Raw genomic sequence first — 16,657 nt, 5'->3', positions numbered from 1 at the left:
AAAACATATCACATATCAAGAGGAAACCCTTACCTTGTTTCAAGCCAAATATTTGAAAGTTGGCTTCCTCCTCTTTGTTTTGCTTGCCTTATCACCAAGATCACTTTAAATCAATACCAAAACACACTAACATATACACATAACATGCAATAAACATAGATGAAAGAAGAAGGAGGGAGATCTTTGGTTTCCAAAGCTTCCAAGTGCTTCCTTTTTCTTTTCTTTTATTTTATCTTTATTTATTCCTTCAACTTCTTCCTTTGGCTTCAAGAAAGCAAAGAATAAAGAACATGAAAGGAGGCTGCTGGAGAATGAACGAAAAATGATGGAAAAGTCTTGGTTTTGCCTTTTATTTTTCTCCTTGATCTATCTACTTCTCTTTTTTCTTTTCCCTTTTTGACTTTTTTTTTTTATTTTTATTAATAGTTATATATATATATATATATATATATATATATTTATTTATATATTATATATATATCACACCCATACTTATAGATATTTAAAATGAGAAAAATCTCAACAACAGGGTCAAAAAGACATAATTGCCCCTGGAATATACCTGAAGGTATTACAACTCTTCCCCCCTCACAAGATTTTCTTCCTCGGTATTCACAAAAAAACAACTCTGGATGCTTCTCCTTCATGGTTTGCTCCATTTCCCCAAGTAGCCTCCTCTAACTTCTGGCTTCTCATAAGAACTTTTACTAAAGGAATCTGTCGGTTCCTTAGTTGTTTAATTCTTCTGTCAAGTATCTGAATCGGTTTTTCTTCATAACTAAGGTCTTCTGATAACTTAATATCTTCTGTATTCACAACCTGGGAATGATCACCAAGACATTTTCTTAACGATGAGACATGAAATACAATGTATCCGGTCCATACTCGCTGGTAAGACTAATCTGTAAGCCACTTTACCAACTCTATCAAGTATTCATATGGACCAATAAATCTGGGAGCTAGCTTTCCCTTCTTTCCGAATCTCATCAAATGCTTGAATGGAGCAACCTTTACAAATTAAATTCATCTACATTGAATCCAAGTCTCGGCGTCGATGATCTGCATAGCTTTTCTGTCGATCTTGAGCTTGTTGTATTCTCTGCCTGATCAGTTGGACATCATCAATCATTTTCTGGGTCAATTCGGGCCCAAGGGATTGGGATAACACATCTCTCTCTCCTATCCCATCCCAATGAAGAGGAGAACGACACCTCCTACCATATAATGCCTCATAAGGTGCCATCTGAATAGTCGTCTGGTAGCTATTATTGTAAGCAAACTCCACCAAGGGCAACATTTCTACCCACGTGGCTTTATGATCTAGGCAACAAGCTCTCAACATGTCTTCCAAAATCTGATTAACCCTCTCTGTCTGACCATCTGTCTGAGGATGATAAGCTGTACTAAATGCCAAATTAGTACCCAAGGATCTTGGAGACTCTTCCAGAAAGCTGATACAAATCTTGTATCACGATCAGATACTATGGTCCTGGGTACACCATGTAATCTAATAATTTCCCTAACATATAATCTCCCCAATTGATCTGTGGTAGTAGTATCTTTGATGGACAGGAAATGAGCTGACTTGGTTAATCTATCAACAATCACCCAAATAGCATTACATCCATTCTGAGCTCTAGGGAGTCCACTAATGAAGTCCATGGAGATATGCTCCCATTTCCATTCTGGAATAGGTAGAGGCTGAAGTAACCCTGCAGGTCTCTGGTGTTCGGCCTTAATTTGCTGACAGGTGAGACATCTAGTAACAAACTCACTATATCCTTTTTCATGCCTGACCACCAAAAATGTCTTTTAAATCTTGATACATCTTTACACCCCCAGGGTGGGCAGTGTAAAGAGAACTATGAGCCTCTGTAAGAATTTTCTGTCTCAAATCAGTTATCTGGGGAACATATACTCGATCTCTGAATTTGAGAATTTCATTCGATACTTGAAAATCTGTCTCAAGACCCTCTTGAACCTTTGAAGTTTCTGTTGACACCATTCATCTTGTGTCTGAGCCTCTCGAATCTCATCTAGGAGAGTGGGTTGAATCTCTTAACTTGGCGAGAGCCCCAATCACAAGCTCAATCTGCTCTCGGTCCATCTCTCTCTGAATTTCTCTCTGGACCATCAATTGTGATATCATCACGTTTCTACTAAGGGCGTCTGCAACCACATTAGCCTTACCTGGATGGTATTTAATATCACAATCATAGTCTTTTACTAGCTCGAGCCATCGCCTCTGCCTCATATTTAATTCCTTCTGAGTGAAGAAATATTTGAGGCTCTTATGATCAGTATAAATATTACATTTTACCCCATACAAATAGTGTCTCCAAATTTTCAAAGCAAAAACCACCGCTGCTAACTCCAAATCATGAGTGGGGTATCGTGTTTCAAATTCTTTCAATTGTCTTGAGGCATATGCTATCACTTTGCCTCGCTGCATCAACACTGCTCCTAAACCACCTGTGAGGCATCCGTGTATAAATCATACTCAACTCCTTCCTCTGGAAGTATAACACTGGAGCAGTAGTCAATCTTCTTTTCAATTCTTGGAAGCTTGTCTCACAGGCATCTGACCATTGAAATGGTATTGTTTTCTTTGTGGGTTGTAAGAGGTCTAGCTAATCTGGCAAATCCTTCACAAACCTCCGATAATACCCTGCCAACCTAGGAAACTACGAACCTCTTTGACTGTCTTTGGTCTTTGCCATTCAACTATTGCCTCAATCTTACTGGGATCCACTGATATACCCTCTGCTGAAATCACATGCCCCAAAAAGGTAACTCTATCTAGCCAAAATTCACATTTTGAGAATTTGGCATATAGTTGTTTCTCTCTCAATCTCTGAAGGGTAAACCTCAAGTGTTGTTCATGCTTCTCTCGACTGCAAGAATATACTAAGATATCATCAATGAATACCACAATAAATTTATCCAGGCAGTCATGAAATACCCTATTCATCAAATCCATAAATACTGCAGGGGCATTTGTCAATCGAATGGCATCACTACACTCAAAGTGGCCATACCTCGTTCGAAAAGCTGTCTTGGGTATATCCTTTTCTGTCACTCTCACCTGGTGATAACCAGATCTCAAATCTATCTTGGAGAAGACCACGGATCCCTTCAACTGATCAAATAAATCATCAATCCTGGGTAACGGGTACTTGTTCTTAACTGTGGCCTTATTTAGCTCTCTGTAATCAATGCACATTCTCATAGACCCGTCTTTCTTTTTCACAAATAAGATGGGAGCTCCCCAAGGTGAATGGCTCGGTCTAATAAAACCATGATCTAATAACTCCTGAAGCTGCTTTTTTAATTCTTGTAACTCAGCAGGGGCCATTCGATAAGGTGCTCTTGAATAGGTGTTGTGCCAGGTGCCAACTCTATGCTAAACTCAATCTCTCTCTCGGGGAGCTAATCCCGGTAGCTCACTTGGAAACACATCTGGAAACTCACGTACCACTGGTGTTTCCTCAATAGTTGGGCCTGACTCAACCTTGCTCACTATATAAGCCAAATATCCTGTTACCCCTTTTTCAACATTTTACTAGCTTTTAACATACTAATCATCAAACTCCGGATATGACCTCACACCGAACTCAAATTGATCTCCAGAGTCTAGGTTAAATCTCACTTTCTTCTTTTTACAATCAATTTCAGCTCCGTATCTCCCCAAAAAGTCCATCCCTAAAATCATGTCAAAATCTGGCATTTCAAACACAATTAGGTCCACTAGTAACTGTCGACCCTGAATCATAATACTCTGTCTAGTAGCATCATCTCACTAATGACTGACCCCCCCATCAGGCAATTCAATCATAATCCTCTGCGCTATTCTAACAGGTTGCAACTTTAACCTCTCAAGCAAACCTTTGGCTATAAAACAATGAGTAGCCCCACAATCAATTAAAACATAAATAGGAGTATCAAGATAGAGAATCTGACCCGTGACTGCTGATGGGTTAGCCTCTGCTGGGCCCTGGGTGATCGTATAAACTCTGGCTGTAGCCCCTCCTATAAGCTGCTACTGCTCTACTCTAACTGGGGCAGCTGTACAGAAACGAGCAATATGTCCAGGCTGACGACATCTGAAACAAACTGCCTGACCTGTCAAACACTCTCCTCTATGGTGCTTCCCACATTTCTGGCAAGCTGGTATCTCAGGTCCTCTTTGTTTCTTTCCACTCTTCCAGTTCTTTTTCATGCCTCTGAACTGGAGAGGTCGTTTACCCTTTCTGTCTCGCTCTGGCGGAGGGCCTCTTTGTGCTGAAGCTGAATCACTACTCACCGGGGGAGCTGGCATGGTAGTAGGAGGTGTAACCTTTTGCCCTGTAGTCTGACCAAACCTCCTCCTAACAAAAACCTCTGCCCTCAAAGCTCTATCAAGGGCCTCTGCATAAGTTCTGGGTGGCTGCGCCCCGGTCATAACGTCTCGAGCTATCTCTGGATCCAGCCCGTACACAAACTTCTGCATACGCCCCATTTCTGTGCTAGCTATCTCAGGGGCATACTGGGACAATTGATTAAACTTTGTGGAATATTCTTTTACAGAGTCTGTCCCTTGCACTAGACTGATAAACTCCTGGGCCCTGATACAAGTAACATCGGCGCCCCTGTACTCTGCCTCGAATCGGCGCCTAAACTCGGTCCATGTCATTTCTGAGACATTGACCGTCTCCCTGACTAAGTTCACCATATTCTTGCCCCTGACTTGAAAAGATAAGTGGCATATCTCACTCTTTCTTGGTCAGTCATGTCAAACAAGGCCATGGCACTCTCTACTGATTCTAACCACTTCTTCAGCCGCTATTGGGTCCCTTGCACCATCAAATTTTTGAGGTTGGTGCATACTAGGGAGGTTGAAAATAGGATGTAATTGAGTCCTCACTGGGGCTGCTGTAGATGCTGAAGTAACCTCCCTCATATCATGCCCCTGGATTGGCGGCGTATGAGCCGTCTCACTTCCCTGTGTAGGAGCACCTTTGTGCTCTCTCATCATCTCTTTGAAAATTTCTCGCACATCATGTGCACTGAGTGCCCCCTGGGGTACCTGAGGGGCTGCTCCTTCATTTTGGCCCTCTGAGAGGGATCTACCGGTGTTTGACTCATAGGTCCTGAAAATGAACACATTAGTTTCATAAAACTCAGCAGGTATAAATGAAAACTTAACTTACAGTGATCGGCTGCGAGGGTGGTCAGCGTGGCTGAAGGGTATTTCATCTCTGTGTTACTTTGATTACTCCATTTTGTTTTAGAAAACATCTTTTGGGTTCCAAAATCATGCTCTGATACCAACTGTAACATCCCTCCCTAGAAGTACTACCCACCGAAGGAGGAATGTTACGAATTAATATTCGTAGCGTCTATTTTTTTCTTTTTAAAAATACTTTACAATAAACGCATCTTTAAAAGTGTTTAGAAAGTATTCCAAGAAAACTGAAAATCTGGAAGCGAACAAAAGATGTATATACTCATATGAAAACTCATCTGAAAGCATCTGAAAACAAGGAGTAATCATATGCAACTGTACCATAATTCAAAAAAGTCAAAAGTCGATAAAAACATGTCACTGTATGCATATATATAAACCAGAGATAACCTGCTCCAGCCGGATCTACCTACGCTGACCTGACCCTGCCTCGCAGCTACCTCGATCACCTGTACCTGCAATCAGGAAAGAAAAAGGGAGTGAGTGATAAGAACACTCAGTAAGGGGAAAAAAAAAATTAAGTAAACTATCCCTTTTTTCCTGTTCTAACTCACTTTTGGGACTCAACCTCACATCTTAACCTTTATAAGAGATTGAGGGGATAATTTAGTTCACTCTTTACTATTTGGGTCATACTTCGTCCCATCTGGTGTCTTTTTAATACTTTCTGGAAGCTAACTATAGGGATTTGGCACTTTTCTAAGCTCAAGCTCTTTTTTTTTCACTACACTATTTCTGAATCTGAATTGAGCTCTACTGCGAGCATGCTCTACTGTGAGCGGACCCTACTAGGGGTCTATGTCCTACTACGGACGTGTCCTACTGCGGACGTGCCCTACTGCGGGCGGTGTAGTGTAAAGTGCCCCCCTCATAGTTTATAGCATACATACGGATCTTATTTTTACTAAATTTGCTTCCATTTAATTTTATTCATAACTCACCAGACATTACTCTTGGGACGACCCTAAATCTTGAGTCCCAATTCTTTTTCTTATTTTTCTTTCTTTCTTTCCTTCTTTTCTTTCCTTTCCTTTCCTTTCTTTTCCTTTCTTCTTCCTTTTCTTTCTTTCTTTCTTTCTTTCCTTCTTTCTTTCCTGCCCAGAATTGCAAAACACTGTTCACAGAACAGTCATTTAACAGGGCAACCTTCTTTTTCATACAATTTAACATCCCAAACGGTTTCTAATTCATACAAGCTATATATCGTTGAAAAGAGGATTCAAAGATCTTTCCAACGACCTATAATAGCACTCATAATTCAATAGATATGGCAGTCAAAACGTGAGCTAAACTCAGTGATAAAATTACGAAATACTGTTCACAGAACAGACATTTAGCAGGGCAGCATACTTTTTATACAATTTAACAGCCCAAATGGTTTCTAATTCATACAAACTATATATAGCTGAAAAGAGGATTCAAAGATCTTTCCAACGACCTATAATAGCACTCATAATTCATTCAATCAGGCAGTCAAAACAGCAGATAAATTCAGTGGCAAAAACTGCCTCCCCTGTTTTTCTTTAGTAAAACAGTCCTTTCGGTTTATACAATCTTTAACAGTCCAAATGATCTCTAATTCATATAAGCTATATATAATTGGAAATAGGATTCAAAGATCTTTCCAACAAGATATAATAGCACTCATAATTCATTCAATAAGGCAGCCAAAACATGGGACGAACTCAGTGGCAAAAACTGTAAATATTCTGTAACTTTCTGCCATGAGCAAAATCACATACATAGACATCCCAAATGGCAAAACAACATTCCTCAACATCAAAATCAACATATATAATATAGATCTAAGGAACCAAAACCCTAAAACATCACACATATCAAGGAGGAAACCCCTTACCTTGTTTCAAGCCAAATATTTGAAAGTTGGCTTCCTCCTCTTTGTTTTGCTTCCTTTATCACCAAGATCACTTTAAATCAATACCAAAACACACTAACATATACACATAACATGCATATAACATAGATGAAAGAAGAATGAGGGAGATCTTTGGTTACCAAAGCTTCAAGTGCTTCCTTTTCTTTTCTTCTTATTTTATCTTCTAATATTCCTTCAACTTCTTCCTTTGGCTTCAAGAAAGCAAAGAAAAGAACATGAAAGGAGGCTGCTGGAGAATGAACGAAAATGATGGAAAAGTCTTGGTTTTGCCTTTTATTTTTCTCCCTTGATCTTATCTCCTTCTCTTTTTTCTTTTCCCCTTTTTGACTTTTTTTTTTATTTTTATTAATAGATATATATATATATTATATATATATATATATATATATATATATATCACACCCATACTTATAGATATTTAAAATGAGAGAAAAATCTCAAAACAGGGTCAAAAGACATAATTGCCCCTGGAATATACCTGAAGGTATTACATATATTATATGACTAGTTTTGAAAATTGGTTATAAAGTTTCTGTGGGTGACAATTTTTTTATGATAGTTATTATTATGTACTTATTTTATTTATTATGATTATGAGATGAAAATCCAGTCGATTGGTAGGACTGGTTTGTGTGAATTACAAATTGGGAGTGTTACAGGGCATAATGAAAAAGAGAAAAATATTCCCCGGGCCTCTAAAATAGGGGAACTCATGCCGTTTTTCTGCAACACACCCAATGGTTAGGAGAGGTTACAGAATCTTCTTCAAATGTCTTAGCTGGATGTTCTTTGGTGGATTTTGATTTTATTTTCTTGTTATAATGATTTTGGGATGAAGAGTGTGTTATATATTGCATGTATAAGATGAAATGTTCATAGGATGCATGTTAATAGGCTTGTTCTTGACATGCATATGCATTTTTGCCTTGTAGATTGAATTTTGATTTATAAAATAAGGATGCATGTCACGGTAGCCATGTATATTGTGATATACATTTTTCTTTGAATTCATTTTCTACTTGATGTATAAATAATATGATTTAGCGGCATGCATGTATAGCTTGTTATGTGATTTGGCTTGAAAATTTTGAAAAATCAAAGCTTGAACTTATGTCATATGTCTCAACCATGTGTATATGATATGCTTGGTGAATTTTTCCTTGATGTTATTTTATCTATTGTACAATGAATACATTTATTAGAGGCATATAAGTATAGTATATGAAATGAAATATTAATGTATGATGATATGTTAATATATGAGTATATAGGTGATGAATGGTTCATATTAAAATTTTTGTATTTTTTAAGTTTTGATTTGAGCATGTTAAACGATGTTTTAATGTTGATTAAAAACACTTAAATGAAGATTATGGTATATGTGATTAATGTAGTTACATAAAATTACTAAAGGTTATGATGCATGGTAAGAGAATTGACACATTTTGTTTAAATGGTCATGTATGATTAGTGTTTAATTTAGTTTAATTTGATTGAATAGTTAAATTTTTCATTTACGTCAACTTGCACAAATGATGATTAAGTGTTAAGATATAATTTAATGTTGACATGAAATTGAACATTTGAGAAGGTATATCCTTTTTGCTTTGTTCAGTGTTGATCAAATGATGATATCATATACAAATACCAACGAGCTCTTGATGGTGATTAAGTGTAATAGTTTACATGAATTGATATGATGGTAAATATAATATTTTTTATATTACACATATACTAACACCTAATGTTGACTGAGTATAACAATTGATATAATCATTTGATGGACAAGTTGCATGAGTATGCATGACATTATGGTCCATTATTAGATAAAAGTGATCTAAAATAAATATTAGAGAATATTTATATTAAACATTATGTCATTTGTAATTGTATCATTGCATTTTATTTATTATTTTTTGCATTATTAGGTCAAATTTTATGGATTAATATTTAATTAAATGTGAATGAGTTCATATTTTATATTAAATATTAATTTAGTATAAAATAAATTAAATTCTATAACATAAATTTTAATATTCTCAGAATTTTATTATGTGAAGGATGTGAAATTTATGTCATAAAATTAAATTTATCTTGTTCTTGGATAGGTATGTACATCATGCCAAGAATTCTATTGTGAGGACATGATCAGAATGCCATTTTGGGAAGTATAATAGTTCACATTTAACTAGCTGAGAGTATTGAAATTTCTATTAAGCGAGGTGTCTAAAGTAAAAGGCATGAAAATAGATTGAGTCTTATGTAGCAATGTAAATGAAAAAAGTTTCAAATACTCATTAAATTTAATTAACTGAGATTTTTATTATGTGAGATTAATTGCGTTTAATAATAATTCGATTCTCTACTAGAAATTTGATCTAATTGAATTTTGGGATCCCGTCTAAAAGGAGTGTAGGATTATAATAGAATAGTGGAAGCTAATCAGAATGTACAATTAAGAAAAATTTAAATTCACACATTAGATTCATTAATAAAACAATTTCTCTTAGCAGTATTTGCATATATTTGAAAAATGACCAACAACGTACTCCCAAGGATTTTTGATAATCATATTTTTCTAGACCTAACTTCAAGGATTGGTTAAGATATCTTTGAATAGTACTAGACTTCGAAAAGATTGACTACGTTTTTGAAGCACTAATGCCTTCGATAAGGAATGTAAGATGTTTAATGCATGGGTTAAGGATAATAGGAAAGCTCGAGGCTACATGCTATCCTTAATAAATAAGAAGCTTCAAACCAAGCACAAAAATGTTTTATGATATCTTTGTTGCTTTACAAAAGTTGTACAATGAGAACTTAAGAGTAGTTTAGTACGAGCTATGCACTTCACTCTTTAGCATGAGATTAAGGGACGACATTCCCCATATGAACATGTTATAAAATGGTCAATGTTTTACGGTAGTCAGATGTATAAGGTATGGTCCTACCAAACTGTATCAAAGTGAATTTGATTCGTAGCCCCTTCCACTGAGTTATAAACCATTATAACCAATTATAATCTGAATTAGATAGAGCAGACACTCTTTGAGTTGCTCAATAAACTCCAAGAGTTCTACAAGCAAGGGAAAAATGACTTTAGACATGTGGATGTCTATGTGACTTCTACTAGCAGGGTCAATAAGAGGCCTAAAAAGCAACAAAAGAAGGGTCTAAATAGACCTAAGAAAGGGAATTTTAAGAAAAATGCCTCTAAGACGAAAAAGGCAAAAGCAAAAGGAAAGTGTTTCCATTGTCAATAGGATAGACATTGGAAGAGAAATTGTCTCTTGTACCTAGACAGTCTTAAGAAGACAAAACATATATAATCTATTATCAAGTCATTGAATTCGAATTAAGTTTAGATTCAAATAATTCTTGGATTGTAGTTTTAGTAGCTACATCTCATATGAGTGTTTCTATGCAGGAGGAACTATAAATAGTTTTGTTTTGTCACAAGGCAAGATCATTTTAAAGATGGCAAATAGGGAAAGGTTGCAACCAAGACTATAGGAACTTGCCAAGTTTGACTACCATTAAGGCACATTTTGAGACTTTAAAAATTTTTATATTTTGCAAAAGCCACTAGAAATATCGTTTTTGTTTCTACATTATATAAGCTTGGTCACAATTTCATTTTAATGAAAACAAATTTTTGATATTTTTTGAAAATGTTGTAGTGGGCAAAGCTATACATACAAATGGTTTGTATATATTGGAATTGAATGATTATAGTATAAATTTTGTCATTAATAAAAGAATTCGAAATGAAACAAACCAAGGTTCTATGACACTATAGATTAGGTCACATTAGGGAAAAAGGACTATTCAACTTAGAGAAAGTGGGCTTTTAAGTTCATTAGGTTCTGAACCCTATCCATTGTGTAAATCATGTCTCCAAGGCAAGATGACCAAGTCTCCTTCTAAAAAAAGGGGAGCATGCCAAAGAATTACTAAAGTTATTACATATAGATGAATGTAGACCATTTAATCACATAGCCAAAGGAGGTTTTCACTACTTTATTATCTTTACTGATGATTATTCTTGGTATGGGGTATATGTACTTGATAAAATACAAATCAGAATCCTTTGAAAAGTTCAGAGAATTCAAACATGAAGTAAAGAAACAAACTAGAAAAAGTATTAAAATTCTACGATCAGATTGTGAAGGAGAACACTTAAGTACAAAATTTCAAGAATTATTGAAAAGCAATGGAATTATTTCCCAAATGATTGCTCTATTCACACCTTAGTATAATGGTGTATCTAAAAGGAAAAATTGTACTCTATTGGATTTTGTACAATTAATGCTAAACTTTATAGACCCGCCAATGTCATTATAGGGATACACCTTCAGCTTGCTATGCATATCTTGAATTAGGTATCATCAAAATCAATCTAGAAAACACCGTATGAGTTATGGGATTCCAAATGCCCAAGTCTCAATTATATGAAATTTTGGGGATGTCCAACTTATGTCAAGGTAATTAAAGCAGATAAGTTGGATGTTAGATTAAAGAAGGGTCAGTTCATAAGATATCCTAAAAATAGTTTATGATATTATTTTTACTTCCTCACTGATCAAAGAATAATGGTCAATATGAATTCACACTTTCTCGAGAAAGAGTTATTGGAAGAAAGTGGTGTGAGTAGAAATACTGAGCTCGAGGAAGATTTCAAAGAGTCTCAAACCGACATTATTAAAGTTAGACTGTCCACTCAATAAACCTTAGTATCAAATATTATAGTTCTAACATGAAGATCTTTTTAAGGTATCCAGACCTTTGGATAGATACGAATTTCCTTAAGAGTAGGATTTTAAATTTTACTTAGTTGGAGAAATAAATCATGGTGATGATCCTAAAAGCTATGAGAAAGCTATATTTGATACAAATTTAGGCAAATCACTAAAAGTAATGAATTAAGAAATATAACTTAGTATCAGATACTACAGTTCCAACACAAAGATCCTCTAGGGTATCTAGCCCTCTGGATAGATATGGATTTCTTCATGAGCAAGATTTTTGAATTTTACTTTGTTAGAGAAATAGATCATGATGGTGATCCTAAAAGTTACAAGAAAGCTATACTAGATACAGATTCAGACAGATGTCTAAAAGTAATTAATTAAGAAACATAATCCATGCATGCTAAAAGTAATTTATCCTATTGGCTGTAAATGGGTTTTCAAGAGAATGATTGGCTAAGATGGACAGGTGGAGACCTATAAAGCATGCTTAGTAGTGACGGGTTATACTAAAAATAAGGTTTGCATTATGAGGAAAGTTTTTCACCCATGGCTATAATTAAATCCATTTGAATAATACTAGTTATCGCAACATACCATGATTATGAAATCCAGCAAATAAATGTCAAGATTGTGTTTCTCAATGGATTCATTAAGGGAAACATGTATATGGGATAACCAATAGGTTTTGTATCCACCTCTAAAAAAGCATAAGGTATGTAAGTTACATCAATCCGTTTATGGATTGAAGTAAGTTTCCAGAAGCTAGAACATCCAATTCGATTAAATAATCAAATAATTTGGTTTTGAAAAGGATTTGGATGAACCTTTGTTTGCAAATGGTTAGGGATCATGTCATTACATTCCTCATATTGTATAAAGATGACATATTCTTGATGGGTAATAATATTGACATGATGAATGAGGTCAAAATCTGGTTATCCAGAATCTTAAGAGATGCATCCTATATCCTTGGAATTTGTGTCTGTAGAGATAGAATAAAATGGATAATTGGATTATCTCAAAGATTGTACATAGAAAAATTGTTGAAAAGGTTTAACATAGAAAACTCAAAAAGAGGACTTTTACCCTTCATTCACGGTCTTCATCTTTCTAAAGATATAGGTCTAAAAACTGATAAAGAGCGATAGTGGATGCGTAACGTGCCCTATGCTTTGGTAGTCAAAGGGCTCATGTACAAGACTTGATATAACATTTGTCGTACGTTTTACAAGTAGATATTGGACCAATCTAGGGGAAAAACATTGGTCAACTGTGAAATCAATCCTTAAGTACTTAAGAAAGACTAAGGATCTTGTTCAAAGTTAAAGAATCAAAGGTACTTGGACTTTGATTTCTAGTCAAACATTGATGATAGAAAGTTTAAGTCAGGGTTCATTTTATTTGTAATAGGGGTGTGCAATTAGTTAGGAAAGTTCCAAATAATCAATCACAACTAATTCTACTATAGAAGCTAAGTATATTATCATTTCAAAAGTAGCAAAAAGGGTTATATGGATGCACAAGTTCGTATCTGAACTTGGCATGGTTCTAAACATGACTTATTCGATAACCATGTTTTGTGACAATACTGGTGCTATTGTATAAGCAAAGGAACCACACAAGTATCAAAAGTCCAAACATATTCAGTGAAAGTATCACATTTTGAAAGAATTTGTTGGAACTAGAAAGATATAATATAGAAGACACAGTCAACAAAAAATGTAGTTAACCCACTTACTAAGGTGATGACACTAAAACAGTTGGATCATCATCTTGAGAAGATGGGTATGCAATACAATAACAAATTACTCTAATACAAATGGGAGTTTTGTTAGTGTATGTCTTAAGAACCATTTGTGTCGTCAATTCCAAGGCATTTTATCTTATATTTATACTTATCATAACTTATTAATAGAAAAGTAGTTCTTTTTGTTCATATGCATAAGTTGTTTCCTTTATTTGCAATGATATAAAATATGTATGCGTATTGTCTCGATGACTCACTTAATATACAAACTAAGTCATTGAATTGTTCTTTACAAATGTGACATAACTTGGGCAATTTATCATAGAAGGCCTATCAAATACCTCAATTGATGTCATGAGATGACATTAGTAGATAGATAATAATGATAGTCATGTATTAGGATATTGGTATGGATCAATAGCTAGAAAATTGTTTTTTGAATATGACTGATACAATAAGTCACATGGTCATTAAATCATAGTCAAGAGCTTATCATAAGATCATACTAGTGTACAAAGTAATCATTTGATCTGAGACATCATGGTTAGACTTGATACAAATATGCATGATTCATATAGTGTATAAATGCAAGGTTAACCATATCTCATATGTAAAGAAACTATTATTGGTTATGTATTATTTGTATATGGAGAAGAATAATGGTTGAAATGGAAATTATTGACTTGAAAAGTATTGGATTCTGAATATCTCCTAATTCGATCTAAATCTGAGTTCCGAAGCAAATGTTAATATATACTGGAAGTTAAATCTCTAGTCAGAGTATAATGTAAGTCATGTGAAGGATGTTCGTTGTGACATGTTCTAAATATTTAAATCGATGATTTGTATACAATTAAAATTAAGGCATTGATGATCCATAAGTCCAAATTAATCTAGATTAGACAACAGAATGACATCACTTATACAAAACCTGCGATTAGAGATATTAAGTTTGATGAAAAATTTCTTTATCATGATTTAGGGGCTATGTCACATTGCTAGATGTTTACCATAGTCGTTGAGTTTTTGGATGTCTTTTAAATCATCTAAAAGTAAACTCATGACTATGCCACGATAAATCTACACAGTTATACCAATAAACCAAACTTTTCAAGAATAAACATTAATTATCAGAGTTAGCTAGTACCTTCTAAAGGACAATCAAATCATATAAATGTTGTATAGGTGCGAAGATAACATTTTAAAAGTTAAAGTGTTAATGAGATAGGTTTTGAGTGGCTAAAAGTATGCAGTTGATATACATGCATGACAAAACTTCAAATTAAGAATTTGATGGGTAAATAGAGAATTGTAAAATTACAATTGAGCCACAATTACAAAAGCATGTCTTTTAGTTCATTTTGAACAAAATATCTCTTTCTCTGAAGAGAAACAAAAAATCCGCTTTCTTTCTCTCTCTTAGTGTCTCTTAGCCAAGTGAAGAAAAAGCTTGGGCTGGACTTTCTTTAGAGGCTTGCTCACTCAGGAGGATTATCCATCATCTTATATACCTATAGAAGGCAAAGGAGTAGGTAAGTCTCCTAACTTTCTTTGGTTGTCTTTGCATGCATTGATTTTTTCTCTTTTGTTCATGTATGACATGTTTTGTATCTTTTTCTCTTCTTCCTTTCACGTAGTACACTTACCAACTAGACTTTGGGCTAAGGATACCCTAGAAATGAGAAGTAAGAGACTGTGCATTTCCCAATATCACATAAATATCACAGATGCTAAGACACCTATTATTGATGCGTGTACAACATCTTAAATGCTAAGGCGTTGTTTGATAAATGGTTGTATGATATGGGACACACACCTATATTGGTGACTCTTAGGTTTCAAATTGAGTATTTCTGGTGTTCTGATGATTATTAACCATTGAATGGTTTAATTAGGGCACAAAATTCACCCGTGTATGTTGTTTAACATAAACATGTGCAGGGTAAAATGACTAGAATACCCTTGAGAAGTAAAACAATTGAAATGAAGTTAAGTTTGAGAAAATGTAAAGTCTGAAAAAGGGTATACACGTATGTCAAAAGACATACATGCCTGTGTATTATAGAAATTGTTTGCATAGGGAAAGGCCATAATGAATTAAGGTTGTGTATGATATAAAAGGGTAACATACCTGTGTTCTATAAGTAACACGCCCATATGTATAGCAAAGTAGATACATGCCCTTGAGGGATAGTCATGTATCATACATAATAAAGGACACATGCTTATGTAACCTAGTTTGCACGTTTGTGTATGAAGGGCAAAATAAAAAAAGGAAAAAGGAAACTAAGTGATAGGTTTAAGGGTCATCCCAAGAGATAGTATAAAGTTTTTGAGTATGCAATAGTACTTAATGTGCCCAAGTGATGATATTATACCCGGCTTGGTTCATGATTAGCGTGAAATTATAATACCCTCAAGTACCTTTCAAGGGCATCGGCAGTCCTTTTAAGAAATTTTATTCATTTTTTGGATCGGGCACGCTTCGGGCCTAATGGTTTACCCATATATATATAAAGGACCAATTGAATGGAAGTTCTAATCATTTAAATTCATTAGACTCCGCCAAATTAGGACCCAAGTTAAACTAAGATTAGACGGTTCGTTAATCTTTAAACACTTTCCACCAGACGAAGATTTCACCACTACCGGGTTTAAAAAGAGATAACTCTCGAATTAAAGAGAGATAATCACCATCACCCGGGAAGAGATTTGACAGCTCGACAGAAAACCCTTAACTAGACAAGTTAGGAAGTTGGTGCAGAAGAAGAAGGGAAAAAAAACGTTGTGCTTGGATTTTTAGTGCGCGTTGCCGAGACATTTTTGTGGTGTCTTATTTTCACGATTGGACGACTTGATCTTTTAGCTTTCGTAGAAGACTTATTGCCGTCACAATTTGCATCGGTACGCTAAAAATTCGATCGTAAGACAAATTCTCCGCCGTTCCAATCGTTTGTTGGAATTTTAGGATCCGCTCAGAAATTGTCAAATATTATTTGATGCACCGGCAAATCCTTGCATCTTTTGGATGTTTTATC

The sequence above is a fragment of the Mangifera indica genome, unplaced genomic scaffold (assembly GCF_011075055.1).
Source record: "Mangifera indica cultivar Alphonso unplaced genomic scaffold, CATAS_Mindica_2.1 Un_0056, whole genome shotgun sequence".
Taxonomy (NCBI): Eukaryota; Viridiplantae; Streptophyta; class Magnoliopsida; order Sapindales; family Anacardiaceae; genus Mangifera; species Mangifera indica.
This window is presented reverse-complemented; position numbering follows the sequence as displayed.